The sequence below is a fragment of the Azolla caroliniana genome, unplaced genomic scaffold (genome assembly GCF_043228905.1).
Source record: "Azolla caroliniana isolate FFs.n. ecotype wild unplaced genomic scaffold, voAzoCaro1.0.p SCAF_142, whole genome shotgun sequence".
Classification (NCBI taxonomy): Eukaryota; Viridiplantae; Streptophyta; class Polypodiopsida; order Salviniales; family Salviniaceae; genus Azolla; species Azolla caroliniana.
Genome location: NW_028230577.1, coordinates 57,475 through 67,478, shown reverse-complemented (window position 1 = coordinate 67,478; position 10,004 = coordinate 57,475). Strand labels below are relative to the sequence as shown.

The 10,004-nt window shown below is 45.7% G+C and overlaps 1 long non-coding RNA gene and 2 other non-coding genes across 3 annotated transcripts; all 3 read left to right on the top strand.

Moving 5' to 3' along the window:
• The first annotated feature begins 3,042 nt into the window (after window positions 1-3,042).
• Window positions 3,043-3,115, top strand: TRNAA-UGC (transfer RNA alanine (anticodon UGC)). Its single transcript has one exon. It is a non-coding gene; the product is annotated as a tRNA-Ala (tRNA).
• A 1,862-nt stretch (window positions 3,116-4,977) lies between these two features.
• LOC147849036 (uncharacterized) lies at window positions 4,978-9,589 on the top strand. The gene is made up of 2 exons (XR_015531852.1): window positions 4,978-7,127; window positions 7,161-9,589. It is a non-coding gene; the product is annotated as an uncharacterized LOC147849036 (long non-coding RNA).
• Window positions 8,451-8,524, top strand: TRNAR-UCU (transfer RNA arginine (anticodon UCU)). Its single transcript has one exon. It is a non-coding gene; the product is annotated as a tRNA-Arg (tRNA).
• Window positions 9,590-10,004: the final 415 nt, after the last annotated feature.

Genomic DNA, 10,004 nt, shown 5'->3' with positions numbered 1-10,004 from the left:
TAGTTCGCCGAAATGATTGATGTCTCGAACGAATGTCGCCCGAGGGAAGGGAGTTGGCTCGCTCCCCGTGCTCACGATAAAGAAAATCGGATAGGCTTCAGGAAGGCCAAAAAAGCGGCACGAAATAACATCGGGATTCCGAAAGTATACACTTAAGATAGATCTAGAACAAGACCCGAATCCCACCATAAGTGGCAAACCCCATTACTCATGTAATAAGACAAAGCTAAGAAAGCAAAATTGACTAAGCCCGGAACAAACCAATAAGAGTAGTTTACAATAAAGAAAGCGCATTAGTAACGATTCTCGAAAGTGAGGCTGAGATGACCAACCTTCAAGGGAAAGATACCAACAAACAACACAGTGGCTAGGAAAGCCCCGGGAATTCTATAGAAGATAGGGAGGGTCAAAGTAAGCTATGGCTTATGAATGGTAATATGAAGTAGTAACGGTCAATCAATTTACATTCTGTTGGCTTTGATTCGAGGGGCGAGAATGCCCTAGCATCCATTAGAGGGACTTGCGTTGGCTTTCTTTGCCAACACGAGGTCTGTTCTTGATATTTATAACAGTTTGTTAGGGGCTCATAGCGTCGTTCAAGTCCGTCCATTTCACCGCTTCTTCTTGGGCACTACTAGTTGGTGGTCCTAGACGAAGTGATGGTGATCATCCATCAGTTTCGCTCCGCTTTTCGGCATGAAGATTTGTTCTTGTGATTGAACGCTCCAGTTACTTACGTTTTCCCGATTCTTAAATAATAAAAAATTCGCGGTAGTAATTTTCCTATTTGCAGGGCGGACGATAGGAGGGTATTTGATAGAAGAACAGCCAGTAGATGCTATCAGTATTGCAGCGGCGAGGCTCAACAAAAAAGCGCTATTCGTAGTTATCGCATGGTAATAGCGCTGGTATACATCTGTAATGTGAGAGATAAGATCGTTTGTGTTATAGACCTTCACTCCTAACCGCCCGCGTCCCATCGGTCAAGCGGGGCTATAATCAATAAGTAATACCACTTGTCAATATGCATACCATATATTATTGCTTTGGCGGATTTGCCGAAGCCCATCATACGGGCTTCGCTATAAGGCTGACCGAAAACTGCAGTAGAGTAGGCAGGAACCCGACATTGTGTACTTTTTTTCTCCCGTCTCTGTTGCTTGCTGAGGTAGAGCCATTTGTTGCAGGGGAAGAATGGTCTGCAGGGTTAGAGTCGTCTACTGTACTGTTAGGGGTGAGTTGTCTGTTAGTGAGGAAGCGCGTTCCCTGAAGACGGTGGTGCCGCCCGGCCCGCTGGGGGCGAAGATGATGGTCCCGTCAAATCCGCCAAAGATGAGGATCCCACTGAGGCTTTTTTCGTTTACCTTCATTCTTTTTCCTAAGACCACGAAAATATTTTAATAGTGATTTCTAATTTATGTCAACGCATAGTTTTCTCCTCTCCTCTCCTCTCCTCTCCTCTCCTCTCCAGCGGCTCTGTCGTCGCTACATGTAATTTGAAAGCAGCACTGTTTCATCTTAAGATTTATGGCTTGTTTAAAGTAATCGAAATTACCGTACACTTTATCGATTACAAACCCACACAAAGATGTCACTACGACATTGTAGTGATCTACTAGGACTTTCCTTCGTGCGTGAAAATTACTAGCTTTCTTCGCTCCTACAATGGGGGGACAACCTCTCTTTCCACTTCTTCAAGAAAAAGGAGTGCTCAACAGGAAGGAATAGGATCCCCTTCTTTTCTTTTCTTTTCTTTTCTTGCGGCACCCAATGATACGCGTTATATATCTCTTCTTTAGGGGCCTTGAAGCCCAGCTGCTTTTCAAGATACTCCCTTGGCTCTGCTGCTGTTTCGATGTACCCGCATAATACTATACTGCATCTTAATGTCATCTACCACCTTGATGGTCTTTAGTAGCGCTAGGGTTCTATTGTCGTACAGTGAGAATATAGCTCCGCTATAAGGTTCTTGAACAGGAACTCAGGATGAACCAGCGGATGACCCAATGACTCAAACAGGGTCTTCTTATACATATCTGATAGAGCTTTTGATACTGCGTGGTCTGAGAATCACTGTATACAGCGGCTTTTTCAGGAAAGCAAGCCTCTTCGCAGCAAGCATGGAAAACCACCTTATCACTCAGCAATGTGCATTGGTTGCTATCCGAGCAATTAGGGTTGGGTTTGACCAACTCTCTCTTGGAAAGCGAGAATTCTCGCCTCGTCACACTACACTATCAAGTCAAAGTTCCCAGACATGACCTTCCGGAGAAACTGGTAAATAGAATACGCGGTACGCCTGCGGCTCTCGGCGCCTCGACTGGATCCAGACCCCGCATTGGAACTTTCCTACGTAGGGAAATAACTATTTAGTTTGGGAGAGTGGTTCCCGGAATAATGATCTCTAAGAGCAAAAGTTGAGGGTTCGAATCCCATTTTCTCTTCTCTGAATTACGAGAGTGATACGAGTTGCTGTCTGCTGCTCTTGCCAACCCATTTCGTGAAATTCCCCTCTAGCTCAAGAAACGAGGTCATAGCCGAGCGGCAGGCCCGCCCTGCGTACTTCTCAACTCCTGAATAAGGAGCTCGAATCTACTGATCCGAGCATTCGCTCGTATTCTGAAAGATGTGTCGTACTAGAGGTGCCAATCAAGCAAGCGCAATCAACAACCCGTCTCCTTGGGGTTCTTGCAGAGAACAGGGTAAGGCGGCCAGAGGAGCGGAATGAAGTTTCAAGATGATGAGGTAGCCGGCTCTCGAGAAAGCGACTTCTCTCTAGCGCCGATACGATCGAAGTGGTAAACCAAAAGTGAACCTGCCAACGACACACCTTTATGTATGACATAGTTTCGACAGGACGGGATGTCTTAGATAAAGCCTAAACTCTGTAAAAAGAAGAAAGGGGGGCACGCACGCACGCACGCACGCACGCACGTATAAACAATAGCTCCTCCCGCAGCAAGCAAGCAAGCAAGCAAGCAAGCAAGCAAGCAAGCAAGCAGTGTTTGCCCATATGATACGTGTTGCATATGGAACGAGGATGGGGGCGTAGTTCAATCGGTAGAACGCATGTTTTGCAAGTATGAAGTTATCGGTTCAAGTCCGATCGTCTCCATTCGTATACAGATTGGCACATTAGATAGAAATCCAGCAGATCCCCCGCCCGGTTCCCCGGGCGACATACGTGCGGACAAAGAGCTGCCTGCCCTCACGGGCAAGCTAACCCGCCGGTTCATCCGGATGAAAACCAACCGGTTCATCCGGATGAAAACCAACCGGTTCATCAAACCCGCCAACCCCTTTTTCATCATGAAGGCCTTCATGATGATGAAAACCGCACGCAGATTATGGCCGGAATTGCCAGGGCAGGCTTGTTGCCTGCGCGCACGCACCCCTTCATGCGGAATTCATTGAAACCAGACACACACGGCACGAAGGCGAGAATTTTGATATCAGGACCAGCGAGCGTGCACTACCTCCCGACCTAACTTTTCTTTTCACTCCCGCCGGATGATGAAAACCGCTTCTTACCGCCCGCTTCTTTTCTTCGGGCACGAGTCCAGAAATGCATGCTGGTGGCGCCCGCCCTTTTGCTTGCCTGCATGAAGGCCAAGAAACTGCCATGAATATCGAGAACAGACAAGGAAGAGCAACAGAATATAAGTACGATTTACGCGCGAATTGATTTTATTTGCTATTTCAATTTCTAGCGTTTTGAGTTTGGAATGAATAATAATATATAATGAGGAAATATTAGTAGCTGTTCGTCTAGTGGGTTTTGTTTCCCTTAGTCAAAACACTCTAAGTGACATTTTCAGAGCGACTTTTAGGGCAAAAAGCGAAGCTATTTAAACAGATTTATAGCATTTTCCCAGTTCCTAGGAAGCTCTGTGGTCTGAGCCCGAGGAATGGCATGAATTACTATTACTCAGTCTGCGTTTAAGTACGTAAATGATTGCGGAATCCTTTTTCAATGGGATAGTGGAGCGTCGCGCATTGTCGTACGAATAAACAGTATAAGCCTCGCTGTGTTAAGAAATGGAACTTTAGTTGAAAGCACCGTTAGCCATTTGAGAGCATTCTCGCCTCTGAGAATAAGACGAGATAGTGAGTCGTTCCCGCTCTCCAGTCAGTGACGAATTTGGCGGCTTTTCCAGCAGCAGTGGAACGAAACATCAGTCCACACTGATCTAACCGAGCATGGTTTTCTTAGAAGGAGGGAAAGGGGGATTCCAGGAGTTAGCTGACACTTCCAAAGGAGGGGAGGAAAGCCGTAGGGAAAACTGCAGCGAAAAGAGCTCGGGTCCGCCCTATGCATGTAATAATGCTGCCCATGACTGGAGTAGCGAAATTATTGTCAAAAAGAGCAAGCAGAGCTCTTCTTTTCTTTTCTTTCCGCGCTGGCTGAGATGGATGATAATCCTTTGGCCCTGCCTTTCCTTTCACGGTTGTCTTGCCGCTGGGTGTCCTGGCAGAACCTTGCCATTCCACTCGTGGTAGGTGGTGAAATCTCTGTCTAAATCATCGAAGAAAAGTCGAGTCGATTTTTTCGTGCGTGCTGCATCGGTAAAAAACCCCCTAGGAATATGTCGTCTATTTGCCTGCCAACAAAACGATTACACTTCAGTCATACCTTTCAGTTCAGTGTTGCTCGAACTATGCTATCCATGATGGGTAGCACATCCTGCTCTTCTGTATCCACATCAATCGGTCCAGAACCAGGTGTAGCTATTTGAAAAGTTTATGTCCTTAATCTTTCAAGGAGAAAAATATGGCTGCTTTGCCCTCAACAGATCCATCGACTCCATTACTTGAGAGGGCTAACAGCCAGCCAGCCAGCCAGCAGTGGGCTTATAGTTTAATTGGTTGAAACGTACCGCTCATAACGGTAATATTGTAGGTTCGAGCCCTACTAAGCCTATTTACTTGCCATACCTAACTCGCCAGTCTTTCACTACTTTGCTGCGCCCAGCAAGCAAATTCCGTTCTCTGAGCTTTGCTTCTCTTCCTTGGTTACCACTGTATGGAGTATAGCCAAGCGGTAAGGCATCGGTTTTTGATACCGACACGCAAAGGTTCGAATCCTTTTACTCCAGGATCCTAAGGCGGCATTCAAAGCATTGCTCATTCATAGCCTTCTTGTCTGAGTCATTCTTCTCACTCGGCTTGGAAGGCATCGCCGCCTTTCATCGGCAACGCCGCATGCCTCGCTCTTCTTTCTTGGAGAAACGTTGCCTTTACGGAACGGATACTTCTTGCATGCATTAAGCCATGCGAAGAAGGAATGAGTGCAACCAAGTGCTACCATGTGCAAGGACTAGGCGAAGCGATGGACCCCGCACAGACAGTTAAACAAACGCCTTCAGCGATGAACCGCAGGCAGTGAGATACCAAAGATATGATCTATTGAGCAAGATCCAAGATCGACTGAGCCTGGAGTGATGGGATCTGAAAAACCAACCTATAGAGATAGGCCCAAGGTCTGACTTGGCTAGCTGTTCTGAAAGAAATAGGTGCGGAAAATCTAATTTGGTAATGTTTCAATGGAAATCCAACTAGATAGTGGCGAAGCTACGTCATTTTACTCTGATGCGTATCCTAACATACATACATACATAATAGTACCATGTACGGCATCGGTACTGATACCGATGGTTCTTTTGAATTATATGCCGCCTGTTCTACTCCAACATCCTCGAGATCTGGAAAGCAGAGTATTATGGATGAGGAAGAACCCTGGCAATAGACATGTATGGACTTGGAGAGAGGCCTATTCTAGGTCGTCTCGACTATTCCGGTGATAAAACAAGGTAAAGAGACCCGCAACCTCTTCGTACCAAGCCAGGTAATCAGGAGAAAAGGGATTCGAACCCTTAACCTTTGGTTTTGGAGACCATTGTTCTACCATTGGAACTATTCTCCTGAAATTAAATAATTACTTACGAGCCGGCCGGTTACTTTGCCTTTATTCCTTGGCGTTGAACCGTGCGGCTTCATCAAGCAAGCAAGCAAGCAAGCAAGCAAGCAAGAAGGCGGTTCATGCGGAAGAAGCGGTTCATCGTGCTTGCTTCATGTGGATTTCTAGGCCTTCATGCGGTGATATACAACGGCAGCAAGCAAGCAAGCAAGCAAGCAAGCATGAAGGCCGATATCGTCGTTCTTTGGCTTGTGCCTGCCTTTTGGCCGGCTTCATCCGGCCGGGCCGGGCCGGGCCGGGCCGGGCCGCCGCCCCTATTTATTTGATGAATCCCGTCCCGCAGTTTATGCTAAGACAGTGTGCGAGGGGCGCATATAGTCAGCTGCTCACAACCAACCTACTTTCGTCTTGAAATGCCTTCTTAAGGCACTTTCCTCTCACTAGGTGAAAAGAAAGGAGTTTGCAGAAACGAATTGGAAAGGACCTCAAAGAAAGCAGCAAACCAATGGTACGCTAATTTACTTGGTCCTATCGATTTCTCACGTTAATAATAACCAAACGTGAAGTGGCCCGGTTAAGGTAGGGTTGTAGCGCCTGAAATTGCCTACCTCTATGTATGAAGAAGATAATGAACCAAATGTCATCTAGCAGCGCCATACCACTTAAATGAGATTAAGGTTTGGCTCCGACACTCCAACATGCCGACCGAGAATTCCCGGAGAACAACACCGTTCTATGAAACATTCAAGGAAGGTTTGTGTGCACCGAAGGGGACTTGAACCTCTAACCACCTGGTTCGAAGCCAGGTACTCTATCCGATTGAGCTATCGGTGCTGCCTGCTGCTTTCAGAACACGCTTTCCCTGTCTATCTTTGGTAGGCGATTTGCTGGTTTCTGGAGCACCGCTTGTTTAGCAGGTGGATCCAGAGTGCCAAAGAAAAGAAGAGCGGTTTTCCGCTTCTTCCGCCGGCCGCAGGTCAGCCTCTGAGGGCGCATCCCGGGCTTGTCCACGTCAACGCTATAGGTGACTTGTTCAGGAGGCAGCTTTTCTTTTCGGGCTGGTCCTCGTGGATGGTTCTCTAACCTTCCACACACTGTTAAGGAATGACCTAGTCATGTAATAGGGTCTCTTAAAGGAAATTATGCGGGTAGGTACTTGCAGCTCATAGAGGGCACGCACGCACGCACGCACGCACGCACGCACGCACGGGTGTTGAGACTTCGCCAGCCCAGCCCAGCCCAGCCCAGCCCAGCCAACATGGGTGCTGCTTTCGCGCTCCTATGCAGCAGCAGAAAGCCATTCTGTTAATGAAAGCGGCGAGTCATGCCACGATGAACCGCTTCATCGAAAAGCGTTAGTGAAAAGTACAGCGCGCAGCCGGAATATTATTATTATTCGTTACTCATTTCATGACTGAAGCGCCAGCCAAAAAAACAAAACAAACAAAAAACTAGCACCTTTGAAAACAAAAGTGGTAGGGCCAGGAAGCCACCTGGCAATAGGAAAGTGCACGAATCGAGATCCGGCCTCTCCTCATTACGAAGAACCGGCAGATTCAGGTAGCTTGCCGGCCAAGTGAAGTGGTAGCTTGCCTAAGGCAGGTTCCTGTTCTTACAAGGGGTCTTCCGGGCTTCTGACAATGAATTTTCGAGGATTCTAGGGATAACATTGTTGAGCGAACACTGGACGTTGACATTTATAGGAAGGTACTACTTTGGGCGATCTTCAACAAAGTTGTGCTAATAGGCCTTCAAGCAAGTAGGAACCTGTATGTCGATAAGGTTTGTGCCTTGTTTAGGGATAGGTATCCGCTCTTGAAAATCACCGGCCCGCCCCTTCCACCCATCATAGTGCCCCCTCGTCCGTTACTTTACCTCAGTGCTCTCCTGCCCGCGTAACATTATGAAAGGGTTGAGAACAGCAACGGCGACGGTATAGCAAGAGAAAGCTAGAGAGAAAGGGCTATGGGAATGTGAAGGACTCCCTTCGTTGAAAAAGAAAGTGTCGATTGTCTATTCTTTAGGCACTCGCGGGAGACTAATCTCTCCTAGAGAACACGTGTGGGAAGTATTCGTTTCTAATAATCCCAAAGTCTTTAAGGTTTTGACCATTTTGTGTAACCATTAGGATGCTCCGAAAACACTGGAGTACAGGAAGGAAACACTGGTGTCAAAGCATTCTTTGGGAACCACATCCTGTTCTTCCTAGATGGATGATTTGCCCCGTTTGATGCCGTCGTGTGAAAGTTGTTTTCATGATTTAGGAATTCAACTGATTTTAGGTAATCCATCTTTATGTGGCACGACATGAAAGGTGCTATGAAAAACACGTAACCGACCGAATTACGTGAAATGGATAAATCAATCTGGTTAGGGCATTCTTTAGAACTTACTTCAGGAAGAATCATCCAGGGCTGCGGTTGCGGTTTCTTCTTTCTTGTATTCATAACTTTTTTCTATTGCTTTTTCGGCGAAAAGGCAAGCAAGTTTTACCTGACTTAACTGAAAAGCCTAGAAGTGTTTGTAATGCACAGCATCCTTAGCTCAGTCGGATAGAGCAACAACCTTCTAAGTTGAAGGTCACAGGTTCAAGTCCTGTAGGATGCGGAAAGTGCACATTAGATTATATACCTACGGAATGCTTTGCCCTTGTTCAGGGCGGGCTAGCGGGTTCTTCCTTTCAACCGAACCTGCATCATGCTTCGGTCACTTTTCGCTATATTGGTATATGGGATTACTTGCCCCTTTTCACTTCTTTTTAAACAGCCATGATTATAAAGAACCAATCTCAGATTTTTATGAAACCCTGCCTGAACTGAACTTTATCATGGCTTGCAGTCCACTTGAATAATTTGCTACTGTTCTATCAGTTTTCAAACGGATACATAGATTTTGAACATCGAAGAAAGAAAGCATATTATGCGCCGCTCTACCGTATGAAATGGAAAAAGGAAAGAAAGAGTATTATTCCAAAAAGGAAAAGAAAGTCATTTTTTAAAGATTACCGAATACAAGCGCACATTCGGGCTATTAGGGACCCCCAACTCCATATTATTAAAGATATTTATACGGATTTAGACGCGGAAGGGCTATTATTGATTTGGAAAAAACACTTTTATTCTTGAAGATTGCTTGTAATGCGATTGGATCTATCATTCGTAAGGAGGGCCATTTATTGTTGGTGAATATTGATCTTTTGTACGATGACACAATGAAAAAAATGGCGAGAAGGACCAATTAAAGTCATATCAATTCCAAATGGATTGGTGGTTTCTTAATCAATTGGGAACATATGAAACATGAAGAACGCTTTAAGTATTCATCCACGTGGCGGCATTCTAGTCTACGTTTTTTAAAGATGTAAAGATATTTCGAAGGACTGATAACATGCTAAATTTCAGATAGTTTAGTTATACCGAATGCACGTAAAGATTTCATAGCTATATTTGAAGCTAATTGATCATGAATATTTATTGCATTCCTGGTGGATTCTACTCTCCTAGAGGGATTACATAGGTTAGTTATTTATCTCATTCTGGTAAATAATGATTCCGTGTGGTTCACAAATCCATTTTGCTAATTGGTCACGAAAATAGTCATTCATTCGAAAAAGGCTTGAGAACCCAGCAGAAAAGCCAGTAAAATAAGGAAAATTCAAAAAAGAAAAAAGAATACCCACTAGAAAGGATGCTAGTTGCTGTCTCTCACCTCTTCAGAGCGGCACCAGAAATCAAGCAAGAACCAGTATTATTCGTCACCTTACTATGCGTCCCTTTGCCATTCTTTGCGATGGCGAAAGCGGCTCCAGATGAGAAAAAGAGCCCAGCACAGCCCTGGAATTTGGGCTTGATACACTGGGAGGTTATAAACAGTCACACCCGCAGAGAGCGGCTGGGCGGTAAGTTGGAGGGAGTTTTCTGCAACAACTTTAACTTTCGCAGCTAACAGAAATCTCCTCTGTCCTAGAAGATGACGTTAGATCAAACCTATGCTCTCAGGCGCTTCTAACGTCCTACAAAACCGAAATCAAGTCAACAACGCCGCAAGCAATTAGTGACCTCAGTTCAGCTAGCAGGAAATATGATAC